Below are 20,610 nucleotides of genomic sequence, written 5' to 3'. Positions count from 1 at the left end.
TAAACTCCTAATATTGCTCGCTGCACTCTGGGCAATTATTTCTAGTAGGCAGTTTCAAACCTTTATTCCAACAATGTTTGAAGAAAGGACAATTCCAATGTGATTCAGCTTGCTTTCTTTCATACCTCTCCTCTTCTTGTTGACGCTGGTATTCTTTCTCCTTCAACCAACACTGATAATCCTTTTCCTTTTGCTGCTGCCATTTGTTCAACAGTATTCAAGATGTAATATGCGGCCTTGTCGCCCCATCCCTTGATGTCTCTCCCTAGTCATATCAGCTCTTTTGTTGGTCATGATGCCTTCTAATCTCTCTATATTCATCAGTCGATATATGAATCTTGGGATCGACTGTTCTAGTTTCTCTTGCTCTAGTTGATGTTAGGACCTTGATTTTCCCTTTGAGAAACCTAGTATCAACCATGTTCTGATCTCTTGGGAAAGGATTATCATCAACTTTCATTTTCTGAGGTGTATCGAATTTAAGCCTTCCTTGCTGAATAGCCCTCTGTATATGTTGCCAGAAAACTCTAGACTCATTAGTAGAATGAGAGGTGGCGTTGTGAAATTTGTAGAATTTCTTATTCTTCAACTGATCCAGAGGCAACATAACATGATTGTTGGGCAGCTTGATCTGTCCCTTCTTAAGTAAGAAATCAAAGAGTTTGTCTGATTTTGTGACGTCGAAATCATTGCTCTCTTCGACTCCTCTTCCCCAAGGATTTGGCACCATTACTGTCTTCTTACCCCAATTCCACTCAGCCACGACAACCTCTTCTTCTTCATCATCTTCATAATCGTCCTCAACCGAATATGGATTATAGGTTTCGGCAATTGCGGCATTTTTCTAGAATTGGGTATCTATGCGCATATTCTGGAATTAGCTATTGAGCACTGCCACTCATTGGGACAACTGACCTAAATTGTCAAACTCTTGTCCCAGCAGCTTCTCTCTCCACGTTGGTAACATTCCTTGAATGGCCAATGCAGCTAGCTAATCATCAATTAAGTTCAATGAAAAGCATAAATTTCTGGTCTCTCGGAACCTTTGAAGAAACTCGGTGCTCGATTCATTAGTTCTCTACCTTATGGTCATCAAATCGGTAATTTTCTTCTCTCCTATCCTAATATAAAAATATGTATGAAATTTCTTCTCTAGGTCAGCCCAATTAGCAATGGAGTTAACTAGCAATGATTAAAACCAAGTGAAGACTGGCCCTAATAGGGACAAGGAGAAAAAACAAACTCGATGGGCCTCTTCAATGGATGCTTTGCCTAACTATGTAAAATACCGACTGACATATTCTATTGTGCTTGCGCTATCTTGGCCAGTGAACTTAGCGAACTCCAGGACCTATAATCTATAGGAAGAGCAACCAAATTATACCACTCTAGATATAGGCGTTTGTATGAGAAGGTCTACCCTTTTGGCTTCAAACCAAATAGATTCTTCATCATCTCGGTCACTCTAAGCAATAACTCATCAGCATTTGAATTTGGATTTCTCTACAATTGTTGATCCATCTATGGATTAAAATTTTGGGTACCTTGATACCCTGGATTTGGAATCATGTCAAGAGTATTGTAATCTGTGCCATAATGATATCCTTGTGGAACCTCTATCTGTTGGGTCCTTTGCTGGTTTGCTGCTTGAAATCTCTGTGTCACACCCAATTTTAAGGATAAAATTGAATGCACTAAACTCGTGTGTGCCCAGGATTCAATCACACACACAAGCTGACAAATAACAATAGTATCATCACAGAGTCACATACATCAGAGTTATAATCGAACTTAGTCTCATACATCACAGCGGAATAATAAAAATAGAATAAACTCTCATGGCCGTCATCACAGGGAAGGTCAACTGGTTGACCACAAGCCTAATAATCCTCCGGGAAATCCTCATACCCGTTGTCATCTGTTACCCATCCGGGATTTTTATCCAAGTAAAGAAAATAAACAAGTGTAAGTACATTCCATACTTAGCAAGCTAACATGGGGTTATGAAGCTCAAAAGGATAGACTCTGGTTTACTGCAGTTAGCATTTTTAGTAGGTCAAACTTTTATTCTCAAGTATTATCAAGTTATGCTTAAGCTCCCAATTAATTCCCATAAGAACATATAACGGGGTCAAGATTACCATAATTCATCATAGAACAACTTAATTGATCGTCATCAAGCATCCAATTATTCTGTGAGTTTTCCGGGCTGCTCGTAACCATGAGCACGGCTGTTATAACAGTTTGTTACCCTCTGTAGAGGTGGTGCACATTCACCGCGAGTCGTGATCCCCATATGCCCGGGTTAATTACTCCCATGTCACTTCCAAGGTGAACGGGCAGGGTACACTATGAAGCCATTTCATAGGTTTCCCTAACAAGTTAGGGCCGCTAGGTTTCCTTGGCAGGCAGATGTAGGGACCCCCCTTTCCTATGGCACAAATCCATCGCGGCTATACTCATAGGAACAGAGGCAGCCCTATACCCAAAGTGGCAAGCCCCATTTACGCCAAAAAGGTAACCTCTAACTAGTTAGGAAAGGTCCTATTACTAAGCTAAAGTCAGAGCCATATGACTCTCCCGGTTGCACTGTCAGTCCCAGCTTTTGCCGACAGATAAGTCCTTATGGAGGGCCGGGAGCAACATGAACAAAGGTCATTTGCACTTTCGCCCTATGGAACAGTTGTTATAATTCATGTTACTCACTTTGTTCCATAGTATCATTCATCAATATGTATATCATGTTCAGTTAGAGCACTAGCCATCTACCCATATGCATTTAACCCATAGGAGACAAGAAACAGGATAACAATCACTAGGATGTCCTTACGGGTATCAAATTTAGACACATGCAAATGAGTAATTGATTAAAGTGAAATAGGACATCAAGGAAGGCCCATGTTATACTTGCCTTGGTTCACAAACTCGTGCTGGTCCTGCTGGTCGTCGAAGAGTTCTTGGTCTCCAACGTTTTTCTCACCGTCTGAACGCGACCAACACGGCAACATACAACATTCCAAAAGCATTCATGCAAGGCAAACACTCCTATCATTAGAACAGTACACCAACAGTATTGAAATCAAAATAAAATGTTTGTAAAACTGATCTACGTTTCGCTACGATCACGTCAACGTGAAGTTCACGAAAAACGGAGCTAAAATGCGAAAGTTATGATTAAAACGGGTTTTTCCAAAAGCCCTATATTTAATTAATTCTAATCATGAAATTAAAAAGTTCCAAACTTGACTAACAGTAGCTCCAACATGTAGCTTATGAAATTACGAAGCTAACGCGATTTGAATGGATCAATTCGGAGTTAAAACGACAATTCTATAAGCGAAACAGTTCGAATGGCATTTCTGTAAATACTGAAAGCGTACTTTTGACTTAAACAGCGAAGTTTACGCTTTCTAAACGGGTTTGCGCATTCGGAGAAATACGCTAAGGACGACGGGTTAGGACTTAGAAAAATCCAGGGACTCTTTAGCAAATTTACCCCCGAAGGGGTATCTTCTATTTCCGGCCGTTGATCGCGCGATGGACGGCTTGGATTAGCCTGGGGGTTTCGGCCGGCCGGAACAGTGACTCCGGCGAGGCAAGCCATGGCCGGCGGCGTGAAGCTCATTGGCGCGCGCGGTAAGGGGCCTACGGTCCACCAAAATGGCCACCGAGGACACCCGTGAGATCGGAGGGTACGGGGGTTCGCGGCCATGCCGAGAAGACGGCCGGAGGGGAAGGTTGGAGCGGCGGCCGCCATGGCCGACGGCCAAGAGCTCGCGGACGCTTGCGGAAAGGGCGCTAAAAAGCCACGAAACTTGAAAAGAAATGCATGGGGAGAGAGAGGGGACCACGGCGAGCTCACCACGGGCGAAAAACGGAGGCGGTGACGGCTCGGAGACGACGGCGACGCGGACGGCGAGGATGGTGGTCGGCGGGGCTCCTCCGTGCGGCAGTTGCGGCCAGGACGAGGCGAAAATGGAGCGGGGGCAGCAGGAGGGCGCATGAGGGGGGCTCGGCTGCCTTTTAACGAGGCCGAGGGAGCGGGGGCGCGCCCACGACGCGCGTCATGGCGACGGTTCCGCCTTGACCGGGAGCGGGCACTGGATGCGGGAGGTTGGGGGCAGCGCCGACAGATGGGGCCCTGGTGTCAGCGGCTGGGCGCGGCAGTTGCCGGGCCGGCGCGGAGCGCGCGGCTGCTGGGCTGGGCTGAGCGCGTGGCTGGGCCGAGCGGGGGAGGGAAGGTGAGCTGGGCTGCTGGCTGCGGTGCTGGGCCGCGGGAAGGAGAAAAGCCAGCGGGCCGAATCTGAGGAAGGGAGGAATGGAAGGAAATTTTCCTTTTTCTTTTTATAAATAACATTTTCAAACTCAATTTCAAAAGGTTTTTAAAATCTTTTAGCATTTGAATAAAACACCCGTCACAGAAATAAATACGCAATAGCATGAATGCATCACATGTTTCTATTCTTGCATTTTCTTTTAATTTTATAAAAGAAATATTACTTCCTAATTTGAATTGCACATATAATTGCATATTTAAATCAAATTTACTATTTTTAAAAGAATTCAAATTTTAGGGTGTTACAATTCTACCCCCCTTAAGATGAATCTCGTCCTCGAGATTCGGGTGATTGCTTACTCAAACAGTTGGGGATAGGTCTTCCTCAGATCCTCTTCTCTTTCCCAAGTAGCCTCATCCTCTGTGTAACGATTCCACTGCACCTTGCACATCTTTACTGTTCGGCTTCTCGTAACTCTTTCGGCAGTTTCCAAGATCTTTATCGGATACTCCTCATAAGTAAGATCTTCCTTGACAACAAGTTCTTCCAAAGGAATTTGTTCTTCTGGTACCCTCAGACACTTTTTCAACTGGGAAACATGGAACACGTCGTGCACACCGGACAAGCTCTCAGGCAGTTCCAACTGATAAGCTACTTCTCCACGTCTCTCTAGGATCTTAAAAGGTCCTATATACCTTAGGGCTAACTTTCCTTTCATATTGAATCTTCTCACACTTCTCATTGGTGACACTTTCAGGTACACATAATCACCAATCTCGAAAGTCAGCTCTCTTCTGCGGTTATCAGCGTAACTCTTCTGTCGAGACTGAGCTACTCTCAAATTGTCTCTAATCATTCTCACTTGTTCTTCCGCGTCTCTAAGGACATCGGGACCAAACACTTGAGTTTCTCCAGTCTGATTCCAGAACAAAGGCGTTCTACACTTACGTCCATACAATGCCTCGAAAGGTGCCATCTTGAGGCTCTTTTGATAACTGTTGTTGTATGAGAACTCTGCGTAAGGCAGACTCTTATCCCAACTATCACCATACTGAAGTGCACAGGCTCTCAACATATCTTCCAAAATCTGGTTGATCCTTTCCGTCTGTCCATCAGTTTGCGGGTGGTAAGCAGAACTGAAATTCAACTTTGTTCTCAAAGATCTATGTACTTTATGCCAGAATTGCGATGTAAATTGGGTGCCTCTATCCGACACAATTTTCTTGGGAACACCATGCAAGCACACTATTCGTTCCATGTATAACTCTGCTAATCTTGCACCATTATAAGTAGTCTTGACTGGTAAAAAGTGAGCGACCTTGGTGAGTCGATCCACTATTACCCATATTGAATCATAACCTCTTTGAGTGTGGGGTAATCCTACAATAAAATCCATGCCCACTTCTTCCCATTTCCATTCAGGGATCTTCATTGGTTGTAGTAACCCTGCAGGTCTTTGATGCTCAACTTTCACTCTTTGGCAAGTGTCACACAAAGCCACATATTCTGCCACATCTCTCTTCAAACCATACCACCAATACTTTTCTTTGAGAGCCAAGTACATTTTGGTACTTCCGGGATGTATAGAATAAGCAGACTCATGGGCCTCTTGCAGAATTGCATCTCGGATAGCTTTCACTTCCGGTACACATATCCTTTTCCCAAACCAAAGGGTTCCATTCTCATCCATTCTGAATCCGGGTGCCTTTCCAAGCACTACATTCTCTGCTATCTCTTTAAGTTTTTCATCCTCCAATTGACCTTTGCGTATCTCCTGCTCTAGAGTAGGCTCTATCACCAATTCCATTGCATTAGTGACCAGACTCAAGTTGAGATACTCCATTTCAGCACACAACTCTGCTGACATAGATGTTGTCTGAATACCATTGGCATAACTCTTTCTGCTAAGTGCATCAGCTACGATGTTTGCCTTTCCTGGGTGATAATGCACTTCCAAATCATAGTCTTTGATCAATTCCAACCAACGACGTTGTCTTAGATTCAGATCTGATTGGGTGAATATATACTTCAAACTCTTATGATCAGTATAGATATCACTCTTATGTCCAATCAGATAATGTCTCCAGATCTTCAAAGCATGAACCACCGCTGCCAATTCCAAGTCATGAGTAGGATAATTCAACTCATGCTTCCTTAGTTGTCTAGATGCATATGCAACCACTCTTCCTTCTTGCATAAGCACACATCCAAGACCCAAACGGGATGCATCACAATATATAGAGAAGTTCTTGTTTAAATCGGGCAAAATTAATACTGGAGCTGTAGTCAATCTCTTCTTTAGCTCTTCAAAGTTTGCCTGGCATTTATCCGACCATACATACTTAGCATTCTTTTCCAACAAAGCTATCATAGGCTTGGCTAGCTTGGAAAAGCCTTCAATGAACCTTCGGTAATAACCAGCCAATCCCAAAAAGCTTCGAATCTCACTTACAGTAGTTGGTGGTTTCCAATTCAGTACATCTTGCACTTTGCCTGGATCCACTGCTATTCCACCGTTGGAGACAACATGACCTAGAAAAGAGACTTCCTTTAACCAAAACTCACACTTGCTCCGTTTAGCGTACAACTTATGTTCTCTAAGCTTTTGCAAAACCATCCTTATGTGTTCCGCATGTTCTTCTTCAGTCTTGGAGAATATTAGTATGTCATCTATGAATACTACCACAAATTTATCCAGAAACTCCATGAACACCTTATTCATCAAATACATGAAGTATGCAGGTGCATTGGTCAATCCAAAAGACATAACGGTGTACTCATATAATCCATACCGTGTAGTAAATGCTGTCTTGGGTATATCCGAGTTCCGAATCTTAAGCTGATGATAACCAGATCGGAGATCAATCTTGGAGAACACATGAGCTCCTCTCAACTGATCAAACAAATCATCTATCCTAGGCAAAGGGTATTTATTCTTGATGGTAACCTCATTAAGTGAGCGGTAATCCACACACATCCGTTGACTACCATCCTTCTTATCCACAAAGATCACAGGTGCCCCCCACGGGGAAGAACTAGGGCGTATGAAACCTTTTTCTTGCAACTCTTTTAGTTGTTTCTTAAGCTCTTCTAATTCATTAACTCCCATTCTATATGGACGTTTAGCTATTGGTGCAGTTCCAGGTAATAATTCAATAATGAATTCAATGTCTCGGTCAGGTGGCATACCTGGCAAGTCATCGGGGAAGACATCCGGAAATTCCTCCACGACCCGATCTTGTTCATTGATTTCACCATCTAGCTGATTCACTGTGGCTGTAGGCTGAGCTTGCACTACTACTTCTACACAGATTCTATCCCCATTGAGTGATGTCACAACCACAGATTTCTCCTGACACTGTATCACTGCCCGGTGTTGTTTCATCCAATCCATTCCCAGGATAAGGTCAATTCCCGCCGTTCTCAAAACAATAGGCTTCACCTTGAAGTCTACCCCCCTTAAGGAAATGCTTGTTGAGGGGCTCCAATAAGAAGCGGGCATACTACCTCCCGGGGAATTCACTAGTATTGGGTTTTTCATGGCACACAAAGGTATGCTATGCATTCTAACAAAAGCTTGGGAGATAAAAGAATGCGAAGCACCAGAATCAAAAAGTACGGTAGCAGAAATAGAGTTGACACTGAACGTACCCAACATGACCTCAGGCATCTCCTGAGCTGCATCAGATGACACATAGTTCACCTTCGCTGTGAGAGGTGGTCGGGCGTTGAACTTCTGATTGTTGGCCTGGTTCTGAGGTGCTTGTTGGTTCTGCTTCTTAGGACACTGATGAGCATAGTGACCTACTTCTCCACATCGGTAACAGGCATTGGGATTGTTGGGTGCACCACTCTTCACAGGAGCATTGTTAGGCACTCCCTGGCGTGTTGCAGGATTGCCAGTCTGTTGCGGGGGACGCTGATTTCCAAACTGTTGCTGAAACTAAGGGCGTTGCTGGAACTGGTTCCGCTGAGGATACTGACCACGGTTTCCCTGATGAGTTGGTCCTTGATTCCTCTGCTGGAAACCTTGCTGGGGATAAGCACGCGGGCGAGTGTTGCTTCCAGAAGCTTGCCCTTGGAGCCTTCTCTTCTTAGCTTCCATCTCCTTACGCTTATCATCAATCACGATTGCGCGATTCACCAAAGACTGGAAGTTAGGATAAGTATTAGACATCAGCTGGAGCTGCAGTCCATCATAGAGTCCCTTGAGGAAACGGTGCTGCTTATCCTTGTCATCTGCCACATCATTAGGAGCGTAGCGAGATAGTTGTGCAAACTTGTCCCGATATTCCGCCACAGTCATTGATCCTTGCTTGAGAGATCTGAATTCTTCCTGCTTCAGTTCCACTAGTCCATCAGGAATATGGTATGATCGGAAACTGTCCTTAAATTCCTGCCAAGTGATATCAGGAGCATTGTTGGGACGTCCAAACTGAAATGATTCCCACCAATCCTGAGCAGCTCCTTGGAGTTGCCCGGAAGCATACAACACTTTCTCCAGGTCATTGCATTGTGCTATGTTCAGTTGTTTCTCCACAGCACGCAACCAGTCATCGGCCTCCATAGGGTCTGTGGCATGTGTGAACACCGGTGGACGACCTTTCATAAACTCTCCACGCTTATCTCTAACCTGGACAGGCGGTGGACCTCTTGCAGGTTCATTGTCCAAGCGCTGCATCATAGCTTGCATCAGCTGCGCTTGCATTCCCAAAATCTGCTCCATGGTCACAGGTGGCGGTGGTGGATTCATAAGAGCATCACGCCCACGACCACGGCCTCTGCCCCTTCCTCCTCTTGTGGCCATCTGTTTTCCAACAAATGTGCAAAATTTAGGGATTTTTCCAATTATAGAGAACTTACAAGAGATAAGAAACAATGCTGAAAATTTTCTGGGCAAGATTCAAACTCAGCAGTTCAGTAAAACTGTTATAACTCGAGTTTCAGAGATCCAACAGAGGTGCACCAAGATTCGTTAGAAAGCTTAGGACATCAGCTACAACTTTCATTTAGACCATTTTTACAGATTCGAACTCACACATAGTCAAAAATAGAGCTAAACCGAAACTGTTCTGAGTTCCAGACAGCGCAGGAACATCAACTTGTGCCAATTATATCTCCCAAACCTGAATAGCTATTGACGTGATTCCAAAGACACTTGAGAGATACAGAGGTCTAGTTATCTCCACAAAAATTTCAGAATTTTTATCATCCCAGATTTCAAGTTACCAGATAAAGAACACAGGCTGCTCCAGAAGTCAGCACAGCAGAGATAAGATAAAATGATACTTCTGCATTAAGATTTCATTCTAAAATTTAAAGTTCCAATCTAAGGAAGTTGTGGACATGCCCACAAACTTCCAGCAATCAAGCAAAATACCAACTCAACCAAGTTCACAAATCAAACATCTAAACAACCAAGTTCACAAGACCAACAAGACTAAATAAGGACACGAACTAACGACGTGATAATCTAGATCAAGGCACCTAACACCTATGGAGCGGTGTCAATCATGGTGAAAGAACGGCGCTTCTTCTTGTAGATTGAAGGCTGTCCCAGCTGTGCTCGAAGTTCATCCACTTGTTTCTGAAGACGTCTCTGCGCCCTCTGAGATGCACGTAGTTCTCCTTTGACCTCATCATCCACTCCCTGCATAGCGTGGACATGCTGCACCGTTGCCTCCAAAGTGGGGTCATTCTCTGGTGGAGCCAAAACTTGCCAAACACCCTCATGATCATTTCAAGGAAGGAACCTGAAGCGATCCTTCCTCATGGCCTCGAAGCGACGACCATGGTAGTGGATGTAGGCATTCTGTGCTGCATCCTCCATGCCATCCAAAACATGGGCTCTCCTGGCAGGGGCACTGTGGACAGTCTCCACCTCATGTCCATTGATGATATCATTCCATGCAGTGACCACCAGCTCTACCTTCCAGAAGGTAGCCTCCAGTGGGTGCTTGTACTCGGCGTAGTGATAGCTGATGGAGGCGTGCAAGTCGGGGAAGTAGTCGTCCAGCACGTGGGTGAGAAGAGTGTGGTAGTAGGCTGTCTCTGGAGCTGGCTTGAAGTAGAACTTGCACTTCCAGCCAATCTCCTCGTCCTCCACGGGGGCAGCTGGGGCGGGTGCAGGTGTGGGGGAAGTAGCCGTCGACTCCTCAGGTGTAGCTACCACGGGGTAGATGGGCACAGCGACTGGTGTAGGAGTAGGTGTAGGCGTCGGTGTAGCCATCTCCTCGTCGTCGGAGATGATCACAATCTCCCTCTCCGCTGGTGGGGCACGCGGGGTGAACATGGCACGATAGCCGGCGGTGCTGAGTCGAGCAGTCTTTGGATTATGAGACATCTATAGATTTAAAGTGAGATAGAAATTAGAATCAACAATTTTAAATAATAGATTAAGGTATGAAAAACATAAATGTTTTAATAAAATAGCAAGGATAAGTCAGTAAGCAAGAAACCAGAGGAGCAAAGCTGCTAAAACGACCATTTTCTAACTAGGCTTGCGTCCTACAGTCAACACGTCTCTGATACCAATTTGTCACACCCAATTTTAAGGATAAAATTGAATGCACTAAACTCGTGTGTGCCCAGGATTCAATCACACACACAAGCTGACAAATAACAATAGTATCATCACAGAGTCACATACATCAGAGTTATAATCGAACTTAGTCTCATACATCACAGCGGAATAATAAAAATAGAATAAACTCTCATGGCCGTCATCACAAGGAAGGTCAACTGGTTGACCACAAGCCTAATAATCCTCCGGGAAATCCTCATACCCGTTGTCATCTGTTACCCATCCGGGATTTTTATCCAAGTAAAGAAAATAAACAAGTGTAAGTATATTCCGTACTTAGCAAGCTAACATGGGGTTATGAAGCTCAAAAGGATAGACTCTGGTTTACTGCAGTTAGCATTTTTAGTAGGTCAAACTTTTATTCTCAAGTATTATCAAGTTATGCTTAAGCTCCCAATTAATTCCCATAAGAACATATAACGGGGTCAAGATTACCATAATTCATCATAGAACAACTTAATTGATCGTCATCAAGCATCCAATTATTCTGTGAGTTTTTCGGGCCGCTCGTAACCGTGAGCACGGCTGTTATAACAGTTTGTTACCCTCTGCAGAGGTGGTGCACATTCACCGCGAGTCGTGATCCCCATATGCCCGGGTTAATTACTCCCATGTCACTTCCAAGGTGAACGGGCAGGGTACACTATGAAGCCATTTCATAGGTTTCCCTAACAAGTTAGGGCCGCTAGGTTTCCTTGGCAGGCAGATGTAGGGACCCCCCTTTCCTATGGCACAAATCCATCGCGGCTATACTCATAGGAACAGAGGCAGCCCTATACCCAAAGTGGCAAGCCCCATTTGCGCCAAAAAGGTAACCTCTAACTAGTTAGGAAAGGTCCTATTACTGAGCTAAAGTCAGAGCCATATGACTCTCCCGGTTGCACTGTCAGTCCCAGCTTTTGCCGACAGATAAGTCCTTATGGAGGGCCGGGAGCAACATGAACAAAGGTCATTTGCACTTTCGCCCTATGGAACAGTTGTTATAATTCATGTTACTCACTTTGTTCCATAGTATCATTCATCAATATGTATATCATGTTCAGTTAGAGCACTAGCCATCTACCCATATGCATTTAACCCATAGGAGACAAGAAACAGGATAACAATCACTAGGATGTCCTTACGGGTATCAAATTTAGACACATGCAAATGAGTAATTGATTAAAGTGAAATAGGACATCAAGGAAGGCCCATGTTATACTTGCCTTGGTTCACAAACTCGTGCTGGTCCTGCTGGTCGTCGAAGAGTTCTTGGTCTCCAACGTTTTCCTCACCGTCTGAACGTGACCAACACGGCAACATACAACATTCCAAAAGCATTTATGCAAGGCAAACACTCCTATCATTAGAACAGTACACCAACAGTATTGAAATCAAAATAAAATGTTTGTAAAACTGATCTACGTTTCGCTACGATCACGTCAACGCGAAGTTCACGAAAAACGGAGCTAAAATGCGAAAGTTATGATTAAAACGGGTTTTTCCAAAAGCCCTATATTTAATTAATTCTAATCATGAAATTAAAAAGTTCCAAACTTGACTAACAGTAGCTCCAACATGTAGCTTATGAAATTACGAAGCTAACGCGATTTGAATAGATCAATTCGGAGTTAAAACGACAATTCTATAAGCGAAACAGTTCGAATGGCATTTCTGTAAATACTGAAAGCATACTTTTGACTTAAACAGCGAAGTTTACGCTTTCTAAACGGGTTTGCGCATTCGGAGAAATACGCTAAGGACGGCGGGTTAGGACTTAGAAAAATCCAGGGACTCTTTAGCAAATTTACCCCCGAAGGGGTATCTTCTATTTCCGGCCGTTGATCGCGCGATGGACGGCTCGGATTAGCCTGGGGGTTTCGGCCGGCCGGAACAGTGACTCCGGCGAGGCAAGCCATGGCCGGCGGCGTGAAGCTCACTGGCGCGCGCGGTAAGGGGCCTACGGTCCACCAAAATGGCCACCGAGGACACCCGTGAGATCGGAGGGTACGGGGGTTCGCGGCCATGCCGAGAAGACGGCCGGAGGGGAAGGTTGGAGCGGCGGCCGCCATGGCCGACGGCCAAGAGCTCGCGGACGCTTGCGGAAAGGGCGCTAAAAAGCCACGAAACTCGAAAAGAAATGCATGGGGAGAGAGAGGGGACCACGGCGAGCTCACCACAGGCGAAAAACGGAGGCGGTGACGGCTCAGAGACAACGGCGACGCGGACGGCGAGGACGGTGGTCGGCGGGGCTCCTCCGTGCGGCAGTTGCGGCCGGGACGAGGCGAAAATGGAGCGGGGGCAGCAGGAGGGCGCGCGAGGGGGGCTCGGCTGCCTTTTAACGAGGCCGAGGGAGCAGGGGCGCGCCCACGACGCGCGTCATGGCGACGGTTCCGCCTTGACCGGGAGCGGGCGCTGGATGCGGGAGGTTGGGGGCGGCGCCGACAGATGGGGCCCTGGCGTCAGCGGCTGGGCGCGGCAGTTGCCGGGCCGGCACGGAGCGTGCGGCTGCTGGGCTGGGCTGAGCGCGTGGCTGGGCCGAGCGGGGGAGGGAAGGTGAGCTGGGCTGCTGGCTGCGGTGCTGGGCCGCGGGAAGGAGAAAAGCCAGCGGGCCGAATCTGAGGAAGGGAGGAATGGAAGGAAATTTTCCTTTTTCTTTTTATAAATAACATTTTCAAACTCAATTTCAAAAGGTTTTTAAAATCTTTTAGCATTTGAATAAAACACCCGTCACAGAAATAAATACGCAATAGCATGAATGCATCACATGTTTCTATTCTTGCATTTTCTTTTAATTTTATAAAAGAAATATTACTTCCTAATTTGAATTGCACATATAATTGCATATTTAAATCAAATTTACTATTTTTAAAAGAATTCAAATTTTAGGGTGTTACACTCTGGTTATAGATGTTTGGATCTATATCTCTATGAATCCTTTGAACTCGTGGTGCTATTTTTGAGCTGACGATGGTATTTGGCCTGATGTGCCAAAATTGACCATTTGATTCTAAACTTGCCCCATCGGCTGTTGCACATGTTGCACTAACGATCTAGGATTATACTATAAGATGAACTCTGAACTGCCTGGACATCATCATTACCGACTGGCGCTGCTTCTTGATGGCTAGTACTGGCTTGATTAGTCCCCTGAGTCAATGGATGTTGAATATTGTAGTAAACCAGTCCAACCTGATCAATAGGATATCCATGAAACACCTCCTTCATGGTGTTGTGGAACATGTTCAGGAAAACTGTATTATGGTTCAATATGGCATCATGAATAGATTTGTTTATAGCCTCCATGAAGAAATGCCTATCCTTAGCTTCGTCTGCATCTATCTGTCCATGCATTAAAACTCTTGGTAGTGGATATTTCTGAACAACTTTATTATCACGTATCTTGGTGTAGGACAACAAACACTTGTTCTAAAATTCTTCTATAACTTTGTTGATAACATCTTTATCTTCATCAGGTAGGTCTTCGTAAGGCACCATAAGGATGTCATTGTTGTTGTAAGTCACCATGACGATTGTGGGGTACCACCGAGCATGCCACAACGTGTGTCGGCGCAAAAACATGTCGATGCACCGGGCACACAACAAGCTAGAAGGATCTGCTTAGGATGAGCCCGAAGATCCGCTTGGCTTTAACACAGGGTTAGTCAATCCTACATATTCCTCTCGAGGCATGCCAGTCAATTTGACCCGCAATTGATAAGAAGAGAAAGTTTATCAGTAATTTAAGGTGGAACATGCCGATTTTGCCCAGATAGTTCCAAGTGTGCTGCTTCGAGAGCAGCCAGACGGGAAAATTGACTAAATAGCCGATACGCACAGCAATTGGCTATTATGGACTGTAAAGCTCATGGATCATGATTGATTTTATGTTGACAAGCACAATACACGCATATGTAAGTAAGATCATCAGCTAGGTAGATAATACCGGTGTAAAGCATTGAGCCGATGAATCTAACGAGTTAGGATATAGCATTCGAATAAATTAACTGTCTAGTACAAATGGATCTACAAATGCTTTGAATCTAATCTGTTACCATCATTAGTGAGGTTCAACCGGATCAATGACAGCTATGATGATAATAACAAACCAAAACCAAAGAATCCATAAAAACATCTATACATTGACAGGCTTTCCAAAAGACATGCTATATGTGTGGACGCTCAGGCGAATTGGATCAATGGCAGATTTAACTAGCCAGTAAACCTCCTCAAGATTAGACATGACTTAACCACGTACTATGCGCAATCAAGATCAAAGTAGAATAGCTGATGAAATGTAATCCATCGTTTAAAGTAAGAAACATTGCAATGTAACAAGATAAACGATGGGTTAAAAAGATGTGTGGCCGATCTAGATCGATCTCGATCGGGCAGATTGATGTTGCTGAAAACTAATAACAATAAGAACATCAGCAAGATCGATAACTTAATGAATCTACCCAAAGGATGCCACTCTTAGGTAGAGCCGATAACTGGACCTTAATCTAACTCGAGTAGTGGAGGTCGAACTTAACCGATGCAACCGTACTTGAACTAGATAAGAGTCGATAACTAGCTTATACTAAAGTTCGCAGTGGAGGTTGAACCTAACCGATACAGCCGTACAAATAGAAGTATAAGCCATGACGGTACTTACAAACAAGCCAAAGGTCGGTCGGACCGATGTATCCCTACTTGTTGAAGAACTCGTTGAGATCTATACTACTCCTACTCTTAGGGTAACTTGTATTGATTGATTGGATTGATGTCCTTTTACAATAGTCGGGGTCCAATATTTATACCCGGAGCCTAAGCATGAATCCTACTCAAGTACGACTCATTACAATCTTTGGTATAAAGGAAAACATTCCTAATTTAAGATAACTTGGACCCTAATCTTTATCTTTTTGTAGAGTCCGACATGTATTTCCTGACACCAACCATAGCTCATTGTCATTATCTACTAACGTCATTCAAAGAGAACCGATTCTAGTGTCGTATCTGAATTAGCTGATATCGATCCTTATTCAATCGATTCCTGGATTGACATAATCTTGGAAGCTTCGAGTTCCCACGTTCTTCTTCCCAAATTTTGGTGTAAACAAGGAGAAAGTAGTGTGTTTGGCAGCATCAAAGTCTACAAATTGTCTATTCAACCACTTTGAAGCATGATACCAATCGAAGTGCACATTCAAAAAAACAATTTTGATGATGCATGAATGATGAATGTATCATTCTACTAGACATTTCTTTATGGCCGATGATCATGCCCATGTATTTAGTTTAATTTAGATCAATGTTCAGAGTAGACACTAGTATAGATTGACTTATAACTATCACCACTTTCACTACCATAGTGATAGAAGCGACGGTGTGATACCTCCACCGTCGGTTGACCGATAGGGAGGCCTCATAAGGAAGGAAACCGGCAATTGAAACTGCTACCACTGATGGGTTAACAGAAGATGCGTCAGTGGTATTGGGGTTGTATTTCCTCCATCGCATGAAAAGCCAGACCGATTGGGATACGCGTTTTGGCCAGTGTTCCAAAACTAGCGTTTGGTCAACCGGCGGTAAAAATTCGGCGTGAGTGTTGAATGCCCTCAACTTCCAAGGCCATCAAATCACCATTACTTCCACTGCTTGAAGCCAAAGAGACATACCCACTGCTCTACATATTCTTCAAGCCTGGTGCCCTCTGAAACTCACCCTCTCTTCTTCATCCATCATTCCCTTCTCTTCTAATCTACAAAGAAACTATTGGATAGCCCCATCAAGTTTCCAAGCAGCGCGTCGTCCAGCGAGGACAACTTACCAGCCCACTAGTCCTCCGATGACTAGATGCCTTCTGATTATAGTCCTCCATGGAGCTTCGAGAAGGAGGACCCAGAGGAGGAGGACGAGGACGAGGATGAGGAGGAGGACGCCAACGCCGATGACTCTGACTCCAACTCTGACTCTAACTTCAACTCGCCTCCTTCCAAGCGAGCGATGCGAGAGGATCATATTTAGATTAAGTAGTTTATAGTTAGTATAAGTAGTTTTAATAGTTTAGGTTAGTTATTATGTTTTTGGACGAGTACAATCGTATACTCATCCAAATTGTATTTATCTGTATATGCAATGAATCAATGAAAAAAGTTCTTTGAAATATTATGTTTCCTACCGCTGTTCTTGCTATCAATCTTTGATCCTTGCTATATTCTAGGAGATATTGCTACACACGAATGTCTTTTTCTTTTTCTATATATATATGAATGAAAAGTAAAAACTGTCATATACAGTTCCGGTTCTAGGAGAATCTAATAGCAGTTCAACTGCTGACAATCGTCGTATTATAGCGTTGGATTAGCCTAGCAATGGTTGGCTTAATACGAATACTGTTTTCCTTATCCTATGTCGTCCGTTCTCGCTGCTGATCAATCTGGACCGTCCATTTGGAAAAAACAACTAAAACTGCCATGTTTGTTACCCAACTCCCCTCAGTCCTATTAGCGCATTGGCGGCTGTTGGAACTACTAAAAACCCCAAATATGAAGCCATTAGTTCTCCCCATCAGTTGCTTCATCTTCATTCTCCCTACCAGTTGCTTCATCTTCATTCTCCCCACCCACCTTTTGTTGCCCGGCCTCGAGCACCATGCATTGTCGTTGTGGATATCGCCCCATGAAGGTTAGATGGATTCGGTCACCCCCTACTATTTGCATTTGGTTCCAATTGGTTTTGGGTTCTGTATTAGTTTTGTTCATAATAGGAATTTCTTCATTGCAATAGATGTCTTAGTTCAGAAGAAGCCATTGCAATTCGAGCAACCTTGCCTTTTGGCGGCTAGGGGTGGCACCAAGACCCTAGATGATGTTGTTTGCTACTTAGGGATGGAGTATTCACCTGGACTCTATTGATTGTTGAAGCCACTATTCATCACCTCTTCGGACCACAAAACTTGACAAGAATCGTTCAAGACCCTATGTTGTTTTGTAGAGAGATTTTTATGCTTTGTAGGACTGGACAAGAAGTAGACATACTTTATAGATACAATATGTCCGTGGATGTAGATGCTGTCATCTTCGCTATGGTTCACTACCTCTGGCTTTTGGGACCGCATCAACCAATTGAGTACCTTAGCAACTGCCTACCCATCAGACATTAAGTCTTAGAATTTGTCAAACTTTTATGTTAATGAAGTTTATATGTACTGATAAAACCTCTGGATTAGTATGTATGAGTATTGCATAATCATTGAACTATTACTTCGGTTGAACTATTAATTGATTTAGTTAGTCTTGATTGTGGTCCACGTGTACACCTCTATGTAAGCATAGAGGATCCAAAACATGCCTTCTTCTATAGGCGGATAGTACCCTGAACCGGCGATGACACAACATTTCATCTTGGCGGGAGTCTGAGGGTTTTGAAGGATGTTTTGGTGCCTTGGCAGGAGGCAAAAGCATAGACAAAAGGCTTGGGCTGACCTCTTCACTCAGAGTATGCAACACTTTGAACCCTAACTGTTCCATAGCTGCATCTAGCTCCAACTCCTTCCAGTGGTCGACACCATCCCAGGGCGCCATCGTGAGAAGAACACCAGCTTCAAGCAGAGGAGGCTACAATGGGAGGGGCCGCCCATCCCATGCCATGTCGAGAACTACCCCCATTGTTGCGGCTTTAAGACACCTCAGTGGATTTCCTAGAGTGATGGAAACCTAGGATGTCGGTACCACAGATGCTGCAGGGCAAATAATGTAACTTGATTTCTTTCTTGTTCATTCTGTTTTTGCAATGCAAATTCTAAAATCCCATTGTACTTATGGTAATTTGTTTTTTCGTAGCCGGACTTAGATTGTGGGTTCTTTAAGTGGCATGATCCCCAATATGGAAAATTTCTGAGGACTTTGATTTTGGATTTATGTAACAAGATTTGGGAGCTTAAGGCGGAGGCCATTGTTACAAAAAATGAAGAACATCTATAGTAGAAGGAAGAGATTATGCCATAGATTGATGAAATGGCTAGGGTTCCAATGAAGATGATGGAAGATTTTGTACCTTTAAGAAAGAAATGTGCTTCCTATTCTTCTTTCACCTATTTTGTACTTACCTTAGTTCTTGGCATGTTCATTGGTAAGTTGTTTAGTTCACCGTAGTAGATTCAAGTATCAATTTATGATGTATCAGACTAAAATCTATCACTTTTGTACAACTATTGTTAAACTAAATGCAAGGTGATTATCCATGTGTTCAATTTATTGAAATGTCATTGCTAGTACATCCAAGTATCAATTGATGTGTTGGACTAAAATCTATCACTATTGTACAACTATTGTTGAACTGAACGCAAGGTGATTAACCAGGTATTCAATTTATTGAACTATAAATGATAGTAAATCCAAGTATCAATTGATGTGTTGGAGGCATCCTACTTCCCTGGACACTGGACCCTTGTATAGGGGCAACCAATTTATTAAACTATATATACACTCCTACGGTCCTACCACACCTTTCTCCCATTCATTCTCCACTCTGCTCCCTTGCTCTGCTTCACCATGCTAGCGTCGGACGAAAGGCAGCCTCTCGCATGCTCACTGCTCCTTCACCTCCAACCTCGCCGGCACACAAATCTTCAGCGCACTATCCCTACTTCTCTGCTGCATCTGAATCTAAGGTAACTGCACTGGATCTATTCCTTCATCGGATTCTATATTCCTTTGTATTGCTCTCTCGTGCTCTCTGCTCCTTTACCTCCAACCTAGCTGCAATAATTTGGTTGGATCTATAGATGATAATACATCTTCTTGTTCTAGAGTTTGTGTCCTTGTATATCCATAGAGTGCAGCTTGTGAGCCTTATTGTCCTTGATATTGGTTCACTGAATCAGTGCTTTATGAACAAAGTCAATGAGCTAAATGAAAGTATACCAATGGATGTGGATAGGGTTGTAGAGGTCAAGGCTCAGGATGACATGGAGATTGACAACGATCCTATGGAGGTTGACAACAATCTACAGGTTATTATGGAGATTCACAATGATCCCATGAAGGTTGACTAGGATCTGCATGGAGAATGATTAATTATGCAACCAATGCTATACATATAAAGGCCTTTTAACTTTTGCATAGTGTCAGCCTAATTAGTATCTGCATTTTAGCTTTCAGCATTCTTGTTAGCTTGGTAGTGTCCACCAACATATTCGGTATGAATGTATGGAACTCAAGTTGGATTCCTTTCAATCCAAGAGTACTGGCCTTGTGCTTTCCTTATATTTTCTAAGTGCGTAGTTTGGCTTTCTTTCAATGTAAATCTATGTGCCTTATTTTTCATCATAGAACTCAAGTTGACTTCCTTTCAATCTAAGTATTGAAATTGTGCTTTTCTTAGTTTTCTAAGTGCGCAGTTTCATTTTGTTTCAATGCCAAACATTAAGATTGTGTGCCTTAGTGTTCATCACCGTATCATACAGTGGTCTCCAAGTGGTAATAGGATCCAGCCACTAGTGATGGTACTATGCATTCACCGCCGCTTAGTTGCAAAATTTCTAATGTCGTGTTTGAACCCTCCCGCACGGAACTAACGGAAGTTTGATTCCCACATAGCATAAAAGTTACACAGAGAACAAGCAACCCCTGCCCTAACATCCCCCTTAACCCTTCCCCTCCCCCCACCATTGCCCCCTCCCTCCCCACACACACATAGCTTTTATTGTCCTCATTGTTGTTGTTCATCATCACCGCTCCTGCTCATGACCACCAGTGCATGAGCTACTGCTATCACCAGCAT

Source organism: Miscanthus floridulus, chromosome 3, assembly GCF_019320115.1.
Source record: "Miscanthus floridulus cultivar M001 chromosome 3, ASM1932011v1, whole genome shotgun sequence".
NCBI classification, from domain to species: Eukaryota; Viridiplantae; Streptophyta; class Magnoliopsida; order Poales; family Poaceae; genus Miscanthus; species Miscanthus floridulus.
The sequence above is the reverse complement of the archived record's forward strand: the minus strand, read 5'-3'. Positions refer to the sequence as shown.